General features: G+C 47.7%; 1 protein-coding gene across 5 annotated transcripts in view; it reads left to right on the forward strand.

The window, feature by feature from the left end:
• The window catches only part of LOC141105049 (uncharacterized), a 167,620-nt gene that overhangs the window by 38,930 nt on the left and 103,888 nt on the right, over positions 1–24,802 (forward strand). Inside the window, exon 1 of one of the 5 annotated variants that reach the window (XM_073594865.1) lies at positions 19,607–19,684. The exons of the other annotated variants lie outside the window; for them this stretch is intronic. The gene's annotated coding sequence lies outside the window, so the exon portion shown is untranslated. Of the gene's footprint in view, positions 1–19,606; positions 19,685–24,802 lie in introns of those variants that run through there. 5 annotated transcript variants of the gene reach the window in all.

Below are 24,802 nucleotides of genomic sequence, written 5' to 3' on the forward strand. Positions count from 1 at the left end.
GTGTCTTTATTGAACACACCCATTAAACATTTACAGTACTGATGTAGCTAGGCACTGACTAGTCTGTGGGATTGATCCACTAAAGGCAAATGGACTGTGCACTTTGCAAAGTGCAGTTGCATCTCTGCAAATGCAGTTGCTCCATAGCTTAGTAAATGAGCAAAAGCTCAGCTGACTTTCATCGTGTTCCAATCATGTGCAAGCAAAAATGCATTTTTTTTTTTTTTTTAATTTTTCCTTGCATGTGATTAGGTATTCTTTGCAAAATGAAGCTTTACCTCCATTTACTAAGCTCTGGAGCAACTGCACTTGCAGAGTGCAACTGCAGTTTACAAAGTGTATTTGCTTTTAGTAAATCAACCCCTATGTGTAATCATGTGACATTTTTTAACAAGAGCTGTCCGAAGTTTGTTTACCTCTAGTGTTCAGCATGGACATTGTGTCATCCTTTCCTGAAGGCAGAGAAAGAGAGAAACCACTACTGAAAGCAGAGGATCGTGGGACGTGTGGTCTGGAAAGTCGCAATTTCCATGGAGCCAGTGCTGCAGACTACAAGTTCCTGCCAGCTGGAGGAGAAAGAATGCTGGGTGAGGACAAAACTAGCCCGGTCCGGGGAGAAGCTCTTCCTCCTGGGATCACGGCCTTCAGCTGAGAGAAGGTACCCAGCTGCTGTGGGGAATGCGAGCAGGCAGTGCGGCCTAGATGGCATGGATAGTCCTCAGTGGGGGAGCCATACACCTGCAGGCAGATCCAATATCGCCAGCTCCTTGTTGGCCGAGTGACTGTCGCTACAGACAGCTGAATCCCAGTGTCATCAGGTGCACAGCCAGGCACCCTTCACTGATTGCAGATTCCCTTGAGCCTTGGTATAATCAGAATTGGTGAGCAGGTGGAAGCCCACCCCGAGTACACCCTATAAAAGAAACTGCATGCAGACACCTTTACCCCATCTCTTTACACATAAGCTCCTAACTGGAAACACTTTGCATATGCTATTCACTATTGCTGGTCACCATTCTACAGCAATCTGTCTGGGCCCTTGTTGAGCTAGATCAGTGGTTCTCAACTCCTGTCCTCAGGACCCACTAACAGGCCAGGTTTGCAAGATAACTGAAATTAGGGCTGAAACAACTAATCGATTAATCGACAACTAATCGATTATGAAATTAATCGATTACTATTTTCATAATCGAATAATCGGCCAGTAACATAATGGGGTTTAAAAAAAGCTAAAATGAGTCCTTTATAGTACAAAAAGAGCAAATCGCTACTGTAAATATTACTTTCACAGTTCTACAGTAAAAAAAATTAACCCCTTACAGTAGTGATTATCGGCTTTTTTTTTTGTACTATAAAGGGCTAATTTTAATTTTTTTAACCCCATTATATTACTAAACGCCTTAGACCTGGTTCACATCTATGTGTTTTTTGGTGCTTTTTGCAGAAACGCACTACAGTTTATTTACATGGTTTCCTATAGGACACGTTCACATCTATGCTTTTTTCAGCCGCTCATATTTGGAAAGGGTCAGGGAATTTAACGCAAAACAGTGCTTTTTTGGTTTAATATACTTCAATGGAGAAGCTGCAGAAGAGCATGTAATGTGTTTTTGCAGCAATTTGTGTTTTTTTTTAATCTGCTTAACGACAAATTGTTCAAAAAAAAAATGCAGAAACGCAAATCGCAGCAAAATCACGTGCGCAAAAATCACAACGCACAGCAAAAAGCACTGCAGAAATAGATCAAAAGCAAACTGCATAGGTGTGTACCGAGCCTTATGCTGGCCACATGGATCAATTTTCAGACGAGAATATTCAGACAAAAAATCATTCGCTGAATGAAAGAATGTTGTTTGAAATTTTCACTTGTTTTTAACATTCTGTTTTTAAAACGAATGTAAATTTCTGAACGAAAACCACATCCACTGTCTGAAAATTCCTTTGACCAAGAAGTTTTCTATTTCCAAATTTTCCCATCACTATGGTTGAAAATGACCGTCGATTTTACCCCACTAATGATTAGAAAATCGAACGAACGTTCTTAAAATTGCATTTTTTTTTTTTTGGTGGAAGACATTTGTTTTTTTTAAATAAAAAAATGTGATCTCTGAGTCTGATGATATTTACCAGATTCACCCTTTAATAGTATATACAGTATATCTCCTCTAATAGTATATACAGTATATCTCTCCTCTAATAGTATATACAGTATATCTCTTCTAATATTCTCAGAGTGGATTCGAGATTTTGCTCCCTAACCATATAGTTGGTTATTTAGATTTACCACTGCATAGAGATATTTAAGAATAAATTGCCTTTTTTTAAAACTTTACATATTAACTAAATTATACACCACACTTTTTTTTTTTAAGGTTATTAACCGATTAATCGATTCATCGAAACAATAATCGGCCAACTAATCGATTATGAAAATAATCGTTAGTTGCAGCCCTAACTGAAATACATCACAGGTGATATCATTTGCTGCTCAGTGATTGCAGTATTTTAACCTGCATGTCTACAAGCTAATACTTAAAATCTGGCCTGTTAGTGGGTCCTGAGGACAGGAGTTGAGAAGCACTGAGCTAAATGAAGATTCTGAACTCCTACACTACAAGGACTTCTCTACTCTGCCCCCCCCCCCCCTCGCTCCACATGAAGGACTCCATTCATAACATCTGTGTTAATTAAGGGGAACTCTTACTCAGAATTTGCTTATTGCATTGTTCACATATTGTGTTCTTATAAATTGTGCTGTTTGCTTTCTGGGCCTGTGGCTTCAGGATTTTAAGGGAGCAGTTTAACACAGAAATTATTGCATTCTTTCTTTGAATTATGTCCAAACCTAGGGTCAGAGGGGTCGGAAGGCTTGCAAGGTCAGGGCAACCTTTGGGGTCAGTCATCTTTCAGCGCCCCTTATGGGGGTGGTGGTACACTGGAGGAAAAAGTAATTGAGTTCTTGGAGATAATAGCTGGTTGAACCTCCTTTTGAGAGCAACTATCAAACAAGTGCTTTTGGTAGCTCTGGATCAGACCTGCACAACATTCAGGAGGAAATTTTCAGCATTCCTCTTACAAAACTGCTTCAGACACATTTGTAGGTTTGTGGTGTGAGCAGCTCTCTTGAGGCCATTCCACAGCATCTCTATGAGGTTAAGGTCTGGGCTCTGACTGGGTTACTCCAAAGGCGCATTTTTTTTTTTTAAGCCATTCTGTGGTGGATTTACTTTGATGCTTAGGGTCATTGTCCTGCTGCATCACCCAACTTCTGCTAAGCTTCAGCTTGTGGACAGCCACCCGGTCATTAACCTGTAGGATATTTTGGTAAACTTCAGTTTACTTTTCCATGGTGGCAAGTGGTCCAAGCCCTGAGGCAGCTAAGATAGCCCAAATCATAGTAAAATCAGCAGGCCCTGAGTTAACCCCAGGGTGCTTAGGGCATGTGCAGACCAGCTGGGGAGTGTACTTCAACGGGTCTTTAACCTGAGTCTACCAAAGGTTACTGTGTTGTGGAAGATGTCCTGTCTTGTCCCTGTGCCAAAGATACCACGTCCTTGTGGCTCCAAGGTCTATAGACCAGTGGCTTTGACCTTCCACATTATGAAGACCTTGGAGAGACTTGTTTTACATCAGTTACGACCCATGGTTAGTAAATATTTAGACACTGTGCAGTTTGCCAACCAGCATGAGACTGGGGGCTGAGAATGCTATAATTTTCATGCTAAATTGCATGTATGCACACCTGGATAAGCCAGCAAGCACTGTGAGGGTCATGTTTTTTGACTTCTCCAGTGCTTTTGATACTATCAGGCCAGATCTCTTGTGCGAGAAGCTAGCAGCAATATAGGTTGATGTTTCACTTGTGTCATGGATTGTAGACTACCTGACAGGAAGACCGCAGTATGTGCATTTGCAAGACTGTGTGTCAGATAGGGTGATCAGCAATATTGGGGTTCCACAGGGGACAGTTCTGTCTCCCTTTTCTTTTTACTGTCTATACTACTGATTTTAGCTACCAGACAGAGTCTTGTCATCTTCAGAAGTTTTCTGATGACTCTGCGGTAGTGGGATGCATCAGGGATGGGGAAGAGACTGAGTATAGGACTGTGGTGGAGAACTTTGCCACATGGTGTGAGGATAATCATCTGAATCTAAATGTTACCAAGACAAAGGAGCTGGTTGTGGATTTCAGAAAGAGGAAGCCACCAGTGACCCCAATCTCCATCCGAGGAGTGGATGTGGATGTAGTAGAGAGTTACATGTATCGAGAGGTGCACATAGATAATAAGCTTAACTGGAGCAAGAACACTGAGGAGCTCTATAAAAAGGGCCAGAGATGCCTCTACTTTTTGAGGAGGCTCAGGTCCTGTCAGAAACCATGAAATCAGGCAGAGACAGAAGTACAGTTAAATCACACTTGTTTAATAATTAAAGTAAAAAGAAAAAACGTAGTTAAAACATAGCCAAAGTTCAGTAACTGGAACGGATAGTCAGCCAAGCCAGAAGTCCGGGATCAACGTAGTGAAACAGCAAGCAGGATCTGGAGCCAGAAGGGATGTCAGCAAAGCAAGTCTTTAATCAGGAACACAGGAGATCGCCTCTGTGATGTTGACCAAGGCGAAGGCAGAGATCCTCTGGACTGGATGGCTTAAGTAGGCAGGACTGACGAGCAGGATATCATCAACAGCTGAGTAACTCTGGAGAGAGATGGGAGCTGGCAATTAGCCGACAGCTGAGCGGCCAGCTCAGACAAGGAAGGGCTGAGCCCAGCCCTGACAGGTCCTTTAACATCTGCCGGACAATGCTGAAGATTTTTTATGAGTCTGTAGTGGCCAGCTCTCTACTGTATGTAGTCGCATGCTGGGGACGTAGGCTTAGGGTGGCTGACACCAACAGACTCAACAAACTGATTCCCAAGGCCAGTGATGTTGTTGGATTGGAATTTGAGTCTTTGATAACAGTGTTGGAGAGGAGAATTTTGTTCAAGGTACAGTACGTTCAATCTTGGACAACACCTCCCACCCACTCCACAATACGCTGGTCAGTCTGAGGAGGACCTTCAGTGACCGATTGTTACACCCATAATGCACCACAGGAAATAATTTTTGCCTGTGGCCATCAAGTTATATAATTCTTCTCTGTAAGGGCTGGAGGTGAAGATTTAATTCTGGTTTATGATCAGGATTTATGTTGTTTTATAGTATGTTGGTATTATGTTAATTATTATTTGGGGTAATGTTAGAGAAAGTAGTGTATTATTTGCATTTGGTAGTTTGATTTTCTGTTTTTTTTTAATCTGTGTTATTTATTCTATGTTGTATTTTAATTGTATGGATGGTTTCTTAGAGTGAAGTTTTAATTTGTTTTATTTGGTGCTAATGGCTGTTATTGATAATTTTGTTGTGTCTTTGTACCTTGTTCTGTTCATTGTTGTGATCTTGTGTTGTCTTTGAGTGTGGTTGTGTCGTAAAAATTTCCCAATTTCCCTTTGGGAGCAATAAAGTATTCTGTATGATGTTCCCTCCACTATACTTCATGGTTGGGATGATGTTTTGATGTTGGTAAGCTGTGACCTTTTTGCACTATACATAATGCTGCGTATTCTTCACAAAAAAAATAATTTTGCTTTATCAGTCCATAAAAATGTTTTCCCGGTTGTCCTGCAGTTTGCCAAGGTACTCTTTAGCAGACTTCAGTCGTGCAGCTATTTTTTTATTTTTTTGGAGAGCAGCGGCTTCCTACATGGTGTTCTGCCATGGGCACCTTGCCTGTTCAAAGATTTACATGTGGAAGAATCATGAACAGAGATGTTTGCCAGTTCCAGTGATGTCTTCAAGCCTTTAGCTGTCACTCATTGGTTCTTCTTTACTTCACCAAGGGTTCTGTGTTGTGCCTTGGGAGTCATCTTGGCTGAGCACCCATTTTTAGGAAGAGTAGCCACAGTGCTAAACTGTCTGCATTAAGGCTGCATTCACACCAGAGCTTATTGTTTTCAGACTTTTTTAGGGCGTTTTTCTGGCGTTTTTTCAGAGGCGTTTTGAGGTACAAATGTAAAAAGCAGTAAAACGCCTATAATCTGCCTAAAAATAAGCTTATGTACTTTTTTTGAGCTTCAGGCGTTTTGCTTCAGGGGACAGAATGCTCAGATGTGAACAGGGGCCATTTGAATGAATAGTTTTTTGCTTGTTGGGCGTTTTGGAACTTTTAAGCATTTTACGTGCTGAAAATGTTCAGGTGTGAATACAGCCTTATAGACAATTTGTCTAACTGTCAACTGATGAATGCCAAAACACTTTGAGACTGCTTTATTCCTTTCCAGCCTTATATAGATCAACTACTCTTCATCGTATGTCTTCAGAAAGTTTCTTTTTGCAAAGTATGGTTCACATCAGCTGATGCTTCTTATGAACAGAAATCTTAAAAGGTTTCAGAGTCTTTTATCAATCAAAGTAGCTCCAAACACCTCCAAACTCATTTCATTAAATGACTCCAGGTGTGCAACCTACTGACTCCAATTAGCTTTCGTTAAAGTAATCAGCCTAATGCGCGTACACACGATCGGACATTCCGACAACAAATGGTCCATGGGAGCTTGTTATCGGAAATTCCGACCGTGTGTAGGCTCCATCGGACATTTTTTTTCGGAATTTACGACAACAAAAATTTGCGAGCTGGTTCTCAAATGTTCTGACAACAAAATCCGTTGTCGGAAATTCAGATCGTGTGTACACAATTCCGACGCACAAAATTCCACGCATGCTCGGAATCAAGCAGAAGAGCCGCACTGGCTATTGAACTTCCTTTTTCTCGGCTCGTCGTACGTGTTGTACGTCATCATGGTAAGCTGCTCAAAGTGCACCACGTGAACATGATAAAGGTACACCATGACAGATCAGCTTGTTCTCTCCCAGTCTGTAGACTGTTACCAGAGACTGAAGCCGAACCACTGGTGGACCTCCTGGTTGCTACCAAGGTGCCAGACTCCCTTGGGGAGTTGCATATCAACCCCTAACTGATTGCAGGGCAAAAAACATGGCCTGTCTGGGGTGCTAAGGCCCCATCAGGATACCTTCACCTCCTGGCCTTGCCTGGCCATGACTAAGGACTAACGTGTAGGCTGTTTTACAGCTTTGTACATGTATTTAATAAAGAAATATAATTTTGGATGTCTTCCTGAGTGCCGACCATCCGTTTCCTTATACAGGGAGCCACAAGCCTATATGACACCCAGTGCCAAAGGTCAATAAACTGTTGGACAAGCTGGCTGGCACCTGCTATCTAACACTCATGCACACTGGCAGATCCCTATGACTGCTGAGGCTCGGGAAAGATCTGCCTTTATCACCTGTTTTGGTCTCTGTGAATTCAATGTTATGCCATTTGGGAACGATCTGTTGGAAGGGTTGGAACACTGTGCCGTAGCCGTAGCCATAGCCGTATCTAGATGACATTGCAGTGTTCAGTGCAACCTGGGAGGAACACTTAGCACACCTAACACAAGTCTTGGAGAAAATCACTGCAGCTGGCCTGACAATTAAGACCAACAAATGCCAGGTCGGCATGACAGAGATACATTATCAGGGACATGTAGTGGGGGGAGACATGGTCAGGCCTGAAACCAGGAAGGTGGATACCATCATGTCCTGGCCCATCCCCCAGACAAAGAAGCAGGTCACATCCTTTTTGGGTGCTGTGGTGAGCCAGGTGAACTCAGCTGGGGAGGAACACCCTGTTCTCTACCTCAGCCAAAAGCTGCTGCCCAGGTGCCTATGCCACCATAGAGAAGGAGTGCTTGGCAATTGTATGGACTTTACAAAAGTTGTAGTACTATCTCTATGGTTGTGAATTCACAGTGATCTCTGATCATAACCCCCATATCTGGTTGCCCAGAGTTGCTGGGAAAAATGGGATATGATTGCGCTGGAGCTTAGTTCTGCAGCGATACAATACAATTTCACCATTCAACACAAGAAAGGAAGCCATAATTGGGAATGCCGTTGGCCTGTCCCGTCAGGGGGAACCTTCCATGTAGAACCCATTCGCGTTATCTAGATACAGTGTATCATTACGGCTCACAGACTGGCTGCTAGAGGTTATAGCACAGGACTTCTGCTTGTTGATTGGTTGCTAGAGATTACTGTACTGTACATCAATACTGCTCCCTGATATCTGGATATCCTTACCACTCACTAATTGTTTGTAGAGGATACTGCACATTGTTACTGCTCACTGATTGGTTGCTAAAGATTACAGCACATTATCTCCTTACTGCCTGCACACCATGGACTGGGGAGGTGAGGGGACCCATCAATAGACAGAAAACGCCTAGGAATACTAATACTCCTGGTAGCAGTGGCAATGCTGAGGGAGGGGGGCGTGGGTGATCAGTGGCAATGCTGGGGGGTTGATGGGATCAGTGGCAGTTGTGGGGGGATGGGATTAGTTAGGAGGCAGTACACTGTGGCAAATTTTGAATCATGTAGAGCAAAGCTGGAAATCTTTGGCAAGTTACATAGTTACATAGTAGGTGAGGTTGAAAAAAGACACAAGTCCATCAAGTCCAACCTATGTGTGTGATTATGTGTCAGTATTTCATTACATATCCCTGTATGTTGCGGTCATTCAGGTGATTATCTAATAGTTTCTTGAAGCTATCAATGCTCCCCGCTGAGACCACCGCCTGTGGAAGGGAATTCCACATCCTTGCCGCTCTTACAGTAAAGAACCCTCTACGTAGTTTAAGGTTAAACCTCTTTTCTTCTAATTGTAATGAGTGGCCACGAGTCTTATTAAACTCTCTTCTGCGAAAAAGTTTTATCCCTATTGTGGGGTCACCAGTACAGTATTTGTAAATTGAAATCATATGCCCTCTCAAGCGTCTCTTCTCCAGAGAGAATAAGTTCAGAGCTCACAACCTTTCCTCATAACTAAGATCCTCCAGACCCTTTATTAGCTTTGTTGCCCTTCTTTGTACTCGCTCCATTTCCAGTACGTCCCTCCTGAGGACTGGTGCCCAGAACTGGACAGCATACTCCAGGTGCGGCCGGACCAGAGTCTTGTAGAGCGGGAGAATTATCGTTTTATCTCTGGAGTTGATCCCCCTTTTAATGCATGCCAATATTCTGTTTGCTTTATTAGCAGCAGCTTGGCATTGCATGCCATTGCTGAGCCTATATAGTGGGGGATTATACACTGGCCATCAATGTAATGGGGAACTTACAATGACCACCAATGTGAGGGGGAATTTGCACTGACCACCCTGTAACAGGGGATTTTACGCCACCCACCAATATAAAGAGGAATTTGTACACTGACACCAATGTGTCAACATTATTAACATATCAATGCTGCCGATCCGCAGCTATTTACATATTAATGCCACAGCTATTTACATATCAATGCAGGTGACATGTAAACTAAGGGCCTGCAGGTGAGTCATCTGTACATGGCAATAGGGCAGAGCTGGGCAGCATTAGTAACAGAACTTCACACTGAGATATCGGGACACAGCATGGGACTAAACTTCAAGAGACAAGGGAATTTAAATTGGGCTAGTTGGCAAGTATGAGGCAGCTGCTTTGGGCCTCACAACAATGATGGGGCCCAGGGCAGCTGCCCCTTTTGCCCTGCCTTAAAGACAGCCCTGGCCAGAGCAGGGCGGGATGGAGAGGATCCGACATTCCTTTAGCATGAAGAAGGTATGATCACTTAACATCGAACATGTCACAGGCTCACTGGCAGCTGCTGGCTGCAGAAATCTAATCATCAGCAGGATCTTCCATCATCTGTGTAGAATAGGCAGTGAACACAGTGATCATGACTTCCCCTCCTCCTTCTCACACTGCTTCTTATCTGTGTTTTTATTTACACTGCACACAGGACACTGCACAAAGGATGGGTGAATGATGAGTAGACTTCTGGAAGACACTGCAACTTCAGGTGTTTCTATAGCTATTTGTGCCAGAGTCCCATGTCAGCCATCCATGATTTGTTTGACCTTTTCCTTGTTATCTTTGAAGGAATTAGCTAGTCAGGCTGGGAGCTTCACAGACCTGTTAACCATTTACTGTCCTCCTGTGCTTGAGCAATTCACTGTTAATAAAGTTTTTTTTTGGTACTTTGTTATATCTTGTAATATCCTATTTACGCATAGTGGAGTGATCAATGTTTTTCCACACTGGTCACTGCTAGGACACACTTGTGTAGCAAGGTCTTTTACCTCTTTTGGTCTAATGATGACCTCCAAGGCCAAGAATATCTGACATCCTTCAATATTTGGTGGGTTGTGAGGCATAGTGGGTGCAAAGATGGTGAAAGTCATTGGGTGCCAGACACTTCTTTGATGTAAAAGAGGTTTTATTTCTTTTGACAGCCTTTTTTATATATTTTTGGGGGAAAGAGGGTTAGGGCCAGGACACATGTAGATAGTTGCAAACCCAGATGGCAGATTCTGAGACTTCAATAGGAAGACAACCGTGCAGGGAAAGGCCCCAGCAAGAAGCCACATCTGCACTTGTAGGAATGCTGTCTCCTATAGTAACAGTCCTTTAACAGTTCCTAACTCAAACATAACAGTTCTTTCAGGTCCACTACAACTGCTCCTTGTGGTTCTTCAATACTGAGCTCCAGGTCTCTCATTAGACCCTCTGATTCACTGACTATGAATCCTCCTTCAAGGTTTGCGGTGGTATCTCCTCAAGCGTCACCCCCGCTTCTCTGCTTTGTCCCTAGCTTGGCACTCCAGATACTTCTCAAGCTTCACCCCTGCTAACCGGCTCGGTCCCTGGCTTGACACACAAGGCTGCTCTGCAAGCGTCTCCTCCGCTGGCTGGGTCCCTGACTTGATCACCGCCTGAAGTTTCCTGATTCTCCACCGTGCCCTTTCAGTGAGATTATGGTTCCAGTACTTGCTCAGTTACCCACTGTGGTCCCTGGTAAAGGCGATTGGTCCCTTAGTAGCGACAGCTTCCCTTCTACCTCTGACCACTGACAGGTTCTCCGTCCGCAGAACCGTCACTTCTGGTTGGACTGCAAGGCGCAATCCCAAACCTGCGCTGCTCTCCTACTTCTGGATAGGCCCTCACACAGCCTAGCAGCCAGATGCCATCTCCTTTATCATGTCCGCAGTCTCTGACCATCTCCTGTAGTATGTCTGCAGTCTCTGACCATCTCCTGTAGTATGTATGCTGTCTCTAACCATCTCTTGTAGTATGTCTGCAGTCTCTGACCATCTCCTATATCATGTCTGCAGTCTCTGACCATCTCCTATATCATGTCTGCAGTCTCCGACCATCTGTTGTATCATGTCTGCAGTCTCTGACCATCTCCTGTATTATGGCCACAGTCTCTCACGTCTCCTGTATTATGTCTGCAGTCTCTAACCCTCTTCTATATCATGTCTGCAGTCTCTGACCATCTTCTGTAGTACGTTTTGCAGTTTCTGACCATCTCCTGTAGTATGTTTTGCAGTCTCTGACCCTCTCCTGTAGTATGTTTTGCAGTCTCTGCAGTCTGACGCCATGGGGAAGACCCCGTGACGTTGGAGGGGGCCAGGGTCACCCGTTTACGTCACCAGGTGGCCCCGCCCTCAGCTATATAACAGGTGCCACCCAGAATAAGCGTCACTCTGTGGAAGCCTCCCATGGAGGCGGAACTGTGGCAGCTTTTTTGTTTTTCGGTCCGTCGGGCGGCGTGAATTTACATTGCTGGACATTTTAATTTTTTTATTTTTTAATAAAGTGTCCCAAGCTGTCTCTTGTCTTTTTTTTACCATTTTGACACTTTTTTTGTGAAATGGTAGCCCCGTTACCAATTCACATGGGGGGGGGGCCAGAATCTGGGGGTCCCCTTGTTAAAGGGGGCTTTCAGATTCCGATAAGCCCCCTGCCCGCATACCCCCACAACCACCGGGCAAGGTTTGTGGGGGTGAGGCCCTTGTCCCCATCAACATGGGGACAAGGTGCTTTGGGGTCAGACCTCAAAGCACCCTCCCCATGTTGAGGGCATGTGGCCTGGTACAGTTCAGGAGGGGGGGCGCTCTCTTGTCCCCCCCCTCTTTTCCAGCATGCTGCCAGGTTGCATGCTCAGATAAGGGTCTGGTATGGATTTTGGGGGGACCCCATGCCATTTTTTAAAAAATGTTGGTGCAGGGTTCCCCTTAAAATCCATACCAGACCCTCAGGTCCAGTATGGATTTTGGGGGGACCCCACGCCATTTTTTTTAAATTTTGGCGCAGGGATCCCCTTAAAATCCATACCAGACCCTCAGGTCTGGTATAGATTTTGGGGGGACCCCCACGCAATTTTTTTTTTTTTACGTTTTGGTTTCGGGTTCCCCTTAATATTCATACCAGACCCAAAGGGCCTGGTAATGGACTGGGGGAATCCCGTGCTCTTTTTTTCAATGAGTTTTATCCATATTGCCGAGACCGCCAATTCATTACAGCCGTTACAGCAGTTTTAAATGGCAATTTTTCCTTTAGAAATGTCACTTGGTAGCTGTGGTACTGTTCTAAACACGGGAAAAATGCGCTACTTTACAGGCACACTGTAGACACCCCCCAGGCACGATATTTAAAGGAATATTTCATTTTTATTGTTTCACCTAAAGCATTAAAAAAATCACTGCTCCCTAAATAACGGATGTTTTTAAAAACATTTTTTTGCATTGATACATGTCCCTTGAGGCAGGACCCGGGTCCCCAAACACTTTTTATGACAATAACTTGCATATAAGCCTTTAAAATTAGCACTTTTGATTTTTCATGTTCGTGTCCCATAGACTTTAACGGTGTTCGTGTGTTCTTCCGAATCTTTTGCCTGTTCGGATGTTTTGGTGCGAACCGAACTGGGAATCTGTGGGTGTATGGTTGCCTTGCAGACCAGTCCGTGAACAAACTGCTAGGTTGCAGCAAGCTGCTGTTTATTGTAAGTGTCTGGTGTGGGGGGTGTGTGGACAGTGGGAAAAGTGATTAACACCAGGGTTCAAGTGCATGAGATATCTTGAGGAATCCTAAAAGTGTTTGCTAATTGCTAGACTGCTCTGCAAACCCTAAAGCCTCGCACACACGATAGGATTTTTGTCTGGGAATTGTGTGATGACAGACTGTCTAAAATTCGACCGTTAGTACGCTCCATCAGACAATTCTTGTCCAACTTTTGGCCAACAAATGTTGGATGGCAGGCTAGTAAACTTTCTGCGGACAATGGTCTGTTGTCAGATTTTCATATCGTGTGTACACAAGTCCATCACACAAAAGTCCAAAGTACAAACACGTCTGCTCGGAATCGATGCTCACCAGACATGACATTAGCAGAAGGTGCCCAAGGGCAGGCCCGCCGCTACAGGACAGGCAAAACAAGCAATTGCTTCGGGCCCCAAGCTGGCCTGGGGTCCCAGCCTCACCGCCGGCCACCGTTCCACCGCTGCAGCCTGTAGCATGGCCTAGCTCATCTTCCTTCCTCCTGCAGTCTGCGCGGTACAGGACTCAGGAGATTCAGTTTCCTGTTCCCGGCTGGACTGACAGGAAGTGCACACACTGAGTGCTCACTTCCTTTCAGTCTGGCTGGCTGGGAACAGAAAACTGAATCTCCTGCCGCACGGTACGCGGTGGGGGGGGGAGTAGTAAGTAGCCGTGTGTGCGTGCATGCAGGGGGGGGGCCTCCATGTCCATTTTGCTTGGGGGGGGTGCTCAAGAGCTGAAATTCCACTGAAGGGACCACCTGGCGTGGAAAGAGACTGTCACTGTGACTCAGGAGGGAAGGTTTCGGTGAGGTATCATCATCATCTGTGCTGTCCCTGAGCTACTTACTTACTATATTGAAGATAAAAAATAGAAAATGTTTTTTACCTTAATATCTACAATAAATCACATTGCTCATTACACATTGTAATTGTTTGTAGCCTAAATACTGAAATGTGCACTTAAAACTGTAATTTTGTAACTTTTGGAAATGCCAGTAAAAACTTGGCTGTGCCAGTAAATTGTGAGTGTCATGTCAGTAAATTTCTATCTGGTAGGTTAGTGTCGGAAACCATGAAATCAGACGGAGACAGAAGTACAGTTAAATCACACTTGTTTGATAATAAAAGTAAAAAGAACAAACGTAGTCAAAACATAGCCAAAGTTCAGTAACCGTAACGGATAGTCAGCCAAGCCAGAAGTCAGGGATCAATGTAGTGGAACAGCAAGCAGGATCTGGAGCCAGAAGGGATGTCAGCAAAGCAAGTCTTTAAACAGGAACGCAGGAGATAGGCTCTGTGATGTTGACCAAGGCGAAGGCAGAGATCCTCTGGGCTGAACGACAGGACTGATGAAGTAGGCAGGACTGACGAGCAGGATATCATCAACAGCTCAGTAACTGTGGAGAGATAGGAGCTGGCAATCAGCCGACAGCCGAGCGGCCAGCTCTGAGAAGGAAGGGTTGAGCTCAGCCCTGACAGTTGGCAACACTGAAGGTGTACATTGTAAAAAAAAAAAAATAATAATCTAACAATAAATAAACACACTGACACTTTTTTACAAGTCCTTTAATGGGAAAAAAAAAATTCACAAGGATGTCACACAATGTAAATCTAATTGTCCAGCAACACAGGTTCAAATCAATCACAATGAATAAAGTTTGATGCTGCTGACTGACATACTCAATATGCTCCTGTCACTCACACACCATAAATGAGGCCCCTCCATTAAAAGTAAACTAAAGCCTCGTACACACGATCAGATTTTCGGCAGACAAAGCGTCCGACTTTTGTCCGAAGGGCGTGTGCCAGGAACTTGTCTTGCATACAAACGGTACACAATTGTCGGCCAAAAAACACGAACGTAGTGACGTACTACGAGGAATTTCAGCTCTTGAGCGCCACCCTTTGGGTACCTTCTGCCAATGTCATGTTTGGTGAGCATTGATTCTGAGCATGCGTGTTCGTACTTTGCACTTTTGTGTGTTGGACTTGTGTACACACGATGCGAAAATCTGACAACAGACCGCTGTCCGCCGAAAATTTACCAGCCTGCCATCCAACATTTGTTGGCGGAAAGTTAGCCAACAATTGTCTGATGGAGCGTACTAATGGTGAGATTTTAGGCAAACAGTCTGTCATCACACATCTCCCTGCCGAAAATCTGATCGTGTGTACGGGGCTTAAGAGTCAGAGTCTCCCAGGTGGATAAAATCATCTCCATTGTTGGTGTCAGAGGGACAAAGTAAGTATCATTGTTGTTGTCAATGGGATAAACTAAGCCAATTCTTGATGTCAGTAGGACAAAATAAGCCCCATTATTGAGAAGAACAATCAATAAGAACCAAGTCTAATTCCAGCCCAGTATTGGTGGTCATTGGAGATACCGGATCACAGACTCCCGCTGCCTCTCTGCTGACATCGGAGTAAGGCTGGGTTCACACTATTGCGAATTGGATGCGGCTCATCCAATTCGCATGACAAGAGACTGTGGCCGGCTCTCTCGCACATCTCGGGGGCGGCCATGGAGCACACTGCAGAAGAGTCCTCTGCTTCTTTGGCTCCACTTCAGGCCTGAATTCAGACCTAATTCGGACCTGAAACGTTGCATGGGAAAGCTTCGGACCCCCTGCCGCGAGCCGCGCCCCACACAGTGTGAACTCAGCCTTATGCCGCGTACACACGAGCGGACTTTCTATCCTACTTGGTCCGGCACACTTTCCGACGGACTTTGTCCGCCAGGTGCGCCGGACTTTAAAACGAACAGACTTGCCCACACACGCCGGGATTTTCCGGCGGGCTAAGTCCGCCCGTCTTTCCGACGGACTTTCGCCGGAGTTCCGGCGGACTTTCAGAATGAACGGACTTGCCCACACACGGACAAGTCCGTTCATTTTGAACGTGACTCAGGTGCGACGGGACTAGAAAAGGATGTCAATCTTGCCGCTTTTATCGGCTAGATTGACACCTTGCGAGCCCCGTCGCGGGGCATACCAGGCCCTTAGGTCTGGTATGGATTATAAAGGGGAACCCCGCTACGCCGAAAAAACGGCGTGGGGTCCCCCTAAAATCCATACCAGACCCCGATCCGAGCACGCAGCCTGGCCGGTCAGGAAAGGGGGTGGGGACGAGCGAGCGCCCCCCCCCTCCTGAACCGTACCAGGCCGCATGCCCTCAACATGGGGGGTGGGTGCTTTGGGGGAGGGGGGCGCCCTGCGCCCCCCCCCAAAGCACCTTGTCCCCATGTTGATGAGGACAAGGGCCTCTTCCCGACAACCCTGGCCGTTGGTTGTCGGGGTCTGCGGGCGGGGGCTTATCGGAATCTGGGAGCCCCCTTTAATAAGGGGGCCCCCAGATCCCGGCCCCCCACCCTATGTAAATGAGTATGGGGTACATGGTACCCCTACCCATTTACCTAGGAAAAAAGTGTAAGTAATAAAACACACTACACAGGTTTTTAAAATATTTTATTAAACAGCTCCGGGGGGGGGATCTTCCTCCGGCTTCGGGGGTCTTCTTCCGGCTTCGGGGGTCCCTCCGCTTCATCTTCTCCCGGCGTCCGGTTGGTTCTTCTCCGCTCTCCGGCCTCTTCTCCCGGTGTCGCAGGTCTTCGGCCGGCCCCTCCGCTCTCTTCATGTAGCTCTATTGCGAGCGGAGGTCCGGACTTCTGGGCTTCTTGGCTTCTTGGCTTCTTGGCTTCTTGGCTTCTTGGCTTCTCTTCTCTTCCCCCAGATGTTGACACGACGCTCTCTCCGGCTGGACTGGTTTCTGAGGGCTGCGTTGTGACTTATATAGGCGGAGACCCCGCCCCCATATGATGTCACAGTCCCTGGGCATGCTGGGACTGTGACGTTTTAGGGGGCGTGGTCGGGGGGCGTGGTCGACCACGCCCCCTAAAACGTCACAGTCCCAGCATGCCCAGGGACTGTGACATCATATGGGGGCGGGGTCTCCGCCTATATAAGTCACAACGCAGCCCTCAGAAACCAGTCCAGCCGGAGAGAGCGTCGTGTCAACATCTGGGGGAAGAGAAGAGAAGCCAAGCCAAGCCAAGAAGCCAAGAAGCCAAGAAGCCCAGAAGTCCGGACCTCCGCTCGCAATAGAGCTACATGAAGAGAGCGGAGGGGCCGGCCGAAGACCTGCGACACCTGGAGAAGAGGCCGGAGAGCGGAGAAGAACCAACCGGACGCCGGGAGAAGATGAAGCGGAGGGACCCCCGAAGCCGGAAGAAGACCCCCGAAGCCGGAGGAAGATCCCCCCCCCCGGAGCTGTTTAATAAAATATTTTAAAAACCTGTGTAGTGTGTTTTATTACTTACACTTTTTTCCTAGGTAAATGGGTAGGGGTACCATGTACCCCATACTCATTTACATAGGGTGGGGGGCCGGGATCTGGGGGCCCCCTTATTAAAGGGGGCTCCCAGATTCCGATAAGCCCCCGCCCGCAGACCCCGACAACCAACGGCCAGGGTTGTCGGGAAGAGGCCCTTGTCCTCATCAACATGGGGACAAGGTGCTTGGGGGGGGGGGCGCAGGGCGCCCCCCTCCCCCAAAGCACCCACCCCCCATGTTGAGGGCATGCGGCCTGGTACGGTTCAGGGGGGGGGGGGGGCGCTCGCTCGTCCCCACCCCCTTTCCTGACCGGCCAGGCTGCGTGCTCGGATCGGGGTCTGGTATGGATTTTAGGGGGACCCCACGCCGTTTTTTCGGCGTAGCGGGGTTCTCCTTTATAATCCATACCAGACCTAAGGGCCTGGTATGCCCCGCGCTCGCCGCAATAGGAAGATTTGTTTTTCCTATTGCAGCGAGCGCGAGATGCAATACCATCCCCTCGTGTCGTATTTGGTCTGTCGGACCAGCCTACACACGAGCGGGCTTTCCGTCGGACCAGCACACACACGAGCGGACTTTCCGCCCGAAACTGAGTCCGACGGAAAGATTTCAAACATGTTTGAAATCTAGGTCCGGCGGGCTTTTGGGAAGAAGTCCGCCGGAAAAGTCCGCCGCCGCCCACACACGGGCGGATTGTCCGGCACACTCTGGTCCGCCGGACCAAGTATGCCGGAAAGTCCGACCGTGTGTACGCGGCATTATACTTTCACTGTCAGAAAGGAAATGACGGGTCCCAACAGTCTGGTAGAATTGCAGTGCCTGGTGATGGAACCCAGAGAGTGTTCCAGCCGTCCTCACCTCACTGCCACTCTGTACAGTGTCCTAGAGCCTGCAGGATGAGGACATGATGAGAGAGTAGCCAAAATCCCGGGACTGTCCTGCAGCATTCGGGAAAATTGGCAACAATGACAAAGCCGTGTTTAACCACTTCCGGACCGCCCGCCGCAGTTTTACGTCGGTACTTTGAAGAGGAAAATCGTTGTTATGGCAGCAGCTAGTTGCCATAACCCAGGTATCCTCTTCTTTAGCGGGCGGTCTGCTTCAAGATAAAAGTGGTCTCTGTGGCAGATTCGCTGCAAAATCACTTTTATCAGTGGCGGGGGAGGCCCCCCCCGCCACGCTCCGGTGCCCTCCGCCGCTTATCAGAGCCGTCGGCAGTGGCGGAGGCGATCTGATGTTTTCCCATGTGTGACATGGACACTAGGGAGGGAAAGATGACCCTCACCCGTCTCCATATCATTGCAGGGCAGATAAAACGTCACTTCCGCCCATAGCTCTTAAAGGGCCATTTTTTTTTTTTTAAATGACAAATTGTTTTTTTTTTTTATATTGCATTTTAGTGTAAATGTGAGATGTGAGGTCTTTTTGACCCCAGATCTCATATTTTAGAGGTCCTGTCATGTTTTTTTTTCTATTACAAGGGATGTTTACATTCCTTGTAATAGGAATAAAAGTGACACAATTATTTTTTTTTTTAAAAACAGTGTAAAAGTAAACAAATAAAAGGTAAAATAAATAAGATTTTTTTTTTTTTTTTTTTTTAAACGCGCCCCATCCTGACGAGCTCATGGGCAGAAGCGAACGCATACGTGAGTAGCACCCGCATATGAAAATGGTGTTCAAACCACACACGTGAGGTATCGCCGCGATCGGTAGAGTGAGAGCAATACTTCTAGCCCTAGACCTCCTCTGTAACTCAAAACATGCAAACTGTAGATTTTTTTTAAACGTCGCTGATGGAGATTTTTAAGGGTAAAAGTTTGTCGCCATTCCACGAGCGGGCGCAATTTTGAAGCGTGACATGTTGGGTATCAATTTATTCGGCGTAACATTATCTTTCACAATGTAAAAAGAAATTGGGTTAATTTACTGTTGTCTTATTTTTTAATTCAAAAAAGTGTATTTTTTCCAAAAAAAGTGCGCTGGTAAGACCGCTGCGCAAATACGGTGTGACAGAAAATATTGCAACGACCGCCATTTTATTCTCTAGGATGTTAGAAAAAAAATGTATAATGTTTGGGGGTTCTAAGTAATTTTCTAGCAAAAAAAAACCCTGTTTTTACCTTGTAAACAACAAATCTCAGAAAGAGGCTCGGTCCTTAAGTGGTTAAACTGTGAGAACTTTCACAGGACTGAAGTTTCTCTGAGCTCCACAAGGTTGTGATCTCGATAGGAAGGCTCTATGGAATACAGACAAGAAGTGATGTCAGGTACAGACAGGAAGTGATGTCAGGTACAGACAGGAAGTGATGTCACAGACAGGAAATTCTGGGTGAGAGGCGAGTCGGGAGGAAGTAGAGAGGAGACGTTGCTGGAAGTTACAGCAGAGGAGGTAATAAGATCTTATTTTCTATTTACACCCAGTATCCCCCCGTCATGTCCGTCCTCTTCCTCCATAGTCACTGTGATGTCTTTTATCTCCAGCAGATGATGATACACACATATATAGTGTGGAAACCTAGATTAACCCCTTCAGGGGCAGAACATTTCCACACGTGGTCGGAACATTCTCTTCATTATGGAGATGTGTCACCTTCTTACTGGAGATGAGATGAACATTCCTGGGTTTGGTGTGGGACGGGTCTACAGTAGGGTTGCCACCCTTTAAACCTGAACACATATGAATTACTAAGGTTCTTAGGCTCATTTAATGCAAATGAAGCACCAAGTGAGTTTAATTAGCGCCTTAAAGCGGAGGTCCGCCCGGCGCTGCAAAAATTAAAAGCCAGCAGCTGCACATACTGCAGCTGCTGACTTTTAATCGGACACTTGCCTGTCCTGGAGTCCAGCAATGTCGGGTGCATGCTGCCGCCATTGCGAGTAAGGGAACCCTACTGAGCATACGCGCGAGGCTCCGCTCTCCTACTGGCCTGGCGGCCGGGGAAGGGGGAGGGAGCCCGGGCGGTGATGGCTATACCCGCGGCTGAGGCTCCCGGAAGTGGGAACAGGATACTTGTGAAAGATAGGTATCCTGTCCCCCCGAAAGGTGCCAACGGAGGGGTACACAGGATGCCGTTAACGATTGTTCAGCTGTCCGCGGGCACAGCTTAGCATACTCACAAGACTGGGCATTCATCTTCCTGATTCTCCCCTTGTGACTGAGTGACGTCACATGGGGGAGTAAACCTCCCTGGTTGACTGACTCCTATAGTGGCAATCATCTTGAGGAAGAGGCTTGGATAATAGACGATCGCGCATGCGTGAGATTATAGCAGGGGAATCAAGGAAGGGCGCAAATGGCATCCAAAGATCAGGGCTGGTGCAAGGATTTTTGACACCCTAGACGAAACCTCATTTTGGCGCCCCTCCCCCATTAGCTCTGCCCCTTACTCCACCCCCTTTTCCCTGCCCATGTATATGGTGGGGGGGGGAGATTTTTGCTGCACCTCTCCACCTTTTCTTCAGCCGTGAAGCACAGGCCCGCATTTATTATTTTTTCTACAAAGGTGAACTTGAACCTCCACACCTCAAATCACCCCAATTGCTTCATCACTCCCCTGAATGCCTGTTCCCTGCTGCACCCCCCCCCCCCCCACACCTCTGTTTATCTCTGTACCTTCTCTGCACCTCTGTTTATCTCTGTACCCTCTCTGCACCTCTGTTTATCTCTGTACCCTCCCCGCACCTTTGTTTATCTCTGTACCCCCCCCTCGCACCTCCTGTACCCTCCCCGCACCTCTGTTTATCTCTCTACCCCCGCACCTCTGTTTATCTCTGTACCCTTCCCGCACCTCTGTACCCTCCCCGCACCTCTGTTTATCTCTGTACCCCCCTCGCACCTCCTGTACCCTCCCCGCACCTTTGTTTATCTCTGTACCCCCGCACCTCTGTACCCTCTCTGCACCTCTGTTTATCTCTACACCCTTCCCGCACCTCTGTACCCTCCCCGCACCTCTGTTTATCTCTGTACCCCCGCACCTCTGTACACTCCCCGCACCTCTGTTTATCTCTGTACACTCCCCGCACCTCTGTTTATCTCTGTACCCCTCTCACCTCTGTACTCTCCCCGCACCTCTGTTTATCTCTGTACCCCCGCACCTCTGTACCCTCCCCGCACCTTATCTCTGTACCCCCCCTCGCACCTCCTGTACCCTCTCTGCACCTCTGTTTATCTCTGTACCCTCTCTGCACCTTTGTTTATCTCTGTACCCCCGCACCTCTGTACTCTCCCTGCACCTCTCTTTATCTCTGTACCCCCGCACCTCTGTACCCTCCCTGCACCTCTGTTTATCTCTGTACCCTTCCCGCACCTCTGTTTATCTCTGTACCCTTCCCGCACCTCTGTTTATCTCTGTACCCTTCCTGCACCTCTGTTTATCTCTGTACCCCCCCCCCCCCCACCACACCTCTGTTTATCTCTGTACCCTTCCCACACCTCTGTTTATCTCTGTACCCTTCCCACACCTCTGTTTATCTCTGTACCCTTCCCACACCTCTGTTTATCTCTGTACCCTTCCCACACCTCTGTTTATCTCTGTACCCTTCCCGCACCTCTGTTTATCTCTGTACCCCTGCACATCTCTATCCTCTCCGCACCTCTCTTTATTTCTGTACCCTCCCGCACCTCTGTTTATTTCTGTACCCCCCCGCACCTCTGTACCCTTCCCGCACCTCTGTTTATCTCTGTACCCCCCCGCACCTCTGTTTATCTCTGTACCCTTCCCACACCTCTGTTTATCTCTGTACCCTTCCCACACCTCTGTTTATCTCTGTACCCTTCCCGCACCTCTGTTTATCTCTGTACCCCTGCACATCTCTATCCTCTCCGCACCTCTCTTTATTTCTGTACCCTCCCGCACCTCTGTTTATTTCTGTACCCCCCCGCACCTCTGTACCCTTCCCGCACCTCTGTTTATCTCTGTACCCCCCCGCACCTCTGTTTATCTCTGTACCCCCCCGCACCTCTGTTTATCTCTGTACCCTTCCCACACCTCTGTTTATCTCTGTACCTTCCCACACCTCTGTTTATCTCTGTACCCTTCCCACACCTCTGTTTATCTCTGTACCCTCCCACACCTCTGTTTATCTCTGTACCCCCGCATCTCTGTATCCTCCCCGCACCTCTCTTTATCTCTGTACCCTCCCGCACCTCTCTTTATCTCTGTACCCTCCCGCACCTCTGTTTATCTCTGTACACCCCACCCCCGCACCTCTGTTCTCTCCCTGCACCTCTGTTTATCTCTGTACCCCCCCCCGCACCTCTGTACCCTCCCACACCTCTGTTTATCTCTGTACCCCCGCACCTCTGTATCCTCCCCGCACCTCTCTTTATCTCTGTACCCTCCCGCACCTCTCTTTATCTCTGTACACCCCACCCCCGCACCTCTGTACCCTCCCTGCACCTCTGTTTATCTCTGTACCCCCGCACCTCTGTACACTCCCCGCACCTCTGTTTATCTCTGTACCCCCCTCGCACCTCCTGTACCCTCCCCGCACCTTTGTTTATCTCTGTACTCCTGCACCTCTGTACACTCCCCGCACCTCTGTTTATCTCTGTACCCCTTTCACCTCTGTACTCTCCCCGCACCTCTGTTTATCTCTGTACCCCTCTCACCTCTGTACTCTCCCCGCACCTCTGTTTATCTCTGTACCCCCGCACCTCTGTACCCTCCCCGCACCTCTGTTTATCTCTGTACCCCCCCTCGCACCTCCTGTACCCTCCCTGCACCTCTGTTTATCTCTGTACCCCTGCACCTCTGTACCCTCCCCGCACCTCTCTTTATCTCTGTACCCTCTCTGCACCTCTGTTTATCTCTGTACCCCCGCACCTCTGTACTCTCCCTGCACCTCTCTTTATCTCTGTACCCTCCCTGCACCTCTGTTTATCTCTGTACCCTTCCCGCACCTCTCTTTATCTCTGTACCCTCTCTGCACCTCTGTTTATCTCTGTACCCCCGCACCTCTGTACTCTCCCTGCACCTCTCTTTATCTCTGTACCCTCCCTGCACCTCTGTTTATCTCTGTACCCTTCCCGCACCTCTGTTTATCTCTGTACCCTTCCCACACCTCTGTTTATCTCTGTACCCCTGCACATCTCTATCCTCTCCGCACCTCTCTTTATTTCTGTACCCTCCCGCACCTCTGTTTATTTCTGTACCCCCCTGCACCTCTGTACCCTTCCCGCCCCTCTGTTTATCTCGGTACCCTTCCCGCACCTCTGTTTATCTCTGTACCCCCCCGCACCTCTGTTTATCTCTGTACCCTTCCCGCACCTCTGTTTATCTCTGTACCCCCCCCCACACCTCTGTTTATCTCTGTACCCTTCCCGCACCTCTGTTTATCTCTGTACCCTTCCCGCACCTCTGTTTATCTCTGTACCCCCCCGCATCTCTGTTTATCTCTGTACCCTTCCCACACCTCTGTTTATTTCTGTACCCCCCTGCACCTCTGTACCCTTCCCGCACCTCTGTTTATCTCTGTACCCCCCCGCACCTCTGTTTATCTCTGTACCCTTCCCACACCTCTGTTTATCTCTGTACCCTTCCCGCACCTCTGTTTATCTCTGTACCCCCCCTGCACCTCTGTTTATCTCTGTACCCTTCCCACACCTCTGTTTATTTCTGTACCCCCCCGCACCTCTGTACCCTTCCCGCACCTCTGTTTATCTCTGTACCCTTCCCGCACCTCTGTTTATCTCTGTACCCTTCCCGCACCTCTGTTTATCTCTGTACCCCCCCCCGCACCTCTGTTTATCTCTGTACCCTTCCCAAACCTCTGTTTATTTCTGTACCCCCCCGCACCTCTGTCACCCTTCCAGCACCTCTGTTTATCTCTGTACCCCCCCCGCACCTCTGTTTATCTCTGTACCCCCCCCGCACCTCTGTTTATCTCTGTACCCTTCCCGCACCTCTGTTTATCTCTGTACCCTTCCCGCACCTCTGTTTATCTCTGTACCCCCCCGCACCTCTGTTTATCTCTGTACCCTTCCCACACCTCTGTTTATCTCTGTACCCTTCCCACACCTCTGTTTATCTCTGTACCCCCGCACCTCTGTATCCTCCCTGCACCTCTCTTTATCTCTGTACCCTCCCGCACCTCTGTTTATCTCTGTACACCCCACCCCCGCACCTCTGTTCTCTCCCTGCACCTCTGTTTATCTCTGTACCCCCGCACCTCTGTACCCTCCCACACCTCTGTTTATCTCTGTACCCCCGCACCTCTGTACCCTCCCACACCTCTGTTTATCTCTGTACCCCCGCACCTCTGTATCCTCCCCGTACCTCTCTTTATCTCTGTACCCTCCCGCACCTCTCTTTATATCTGTACACCCCGCACCTCTGTACCCTCCCTGCACCTCTGTTTATCTCTGTACCCTTCCTGCACCTCTCTTTATCTCTGTACCCTCCCACACCTCTGTTTATCTCTGTACCCTCCCTGCACTTCTGTTTATCTTTGTACCCCCCCGCACCTCTGTTTCCCCACTATATCCCACACATCTGTTCCCCTCTGC

The sequence above is a fragment of the Aquarana catesbeiana genome, linkage group LG08 (assembly GCF_042186555.1).
Source record: "Aquarana catesbeiana isolate 2022-GZ linkage group LG08, ASM4218655v1, whole genome shotgun sequence".
In the NCBI taxonomy this organism is placed as follows: domain Eukaryota; kingdom Metazoa; phylum Chordata; class Amphibia; order Anura; family Ranidae; genus Aquarana; species Aquarana catesbeiana.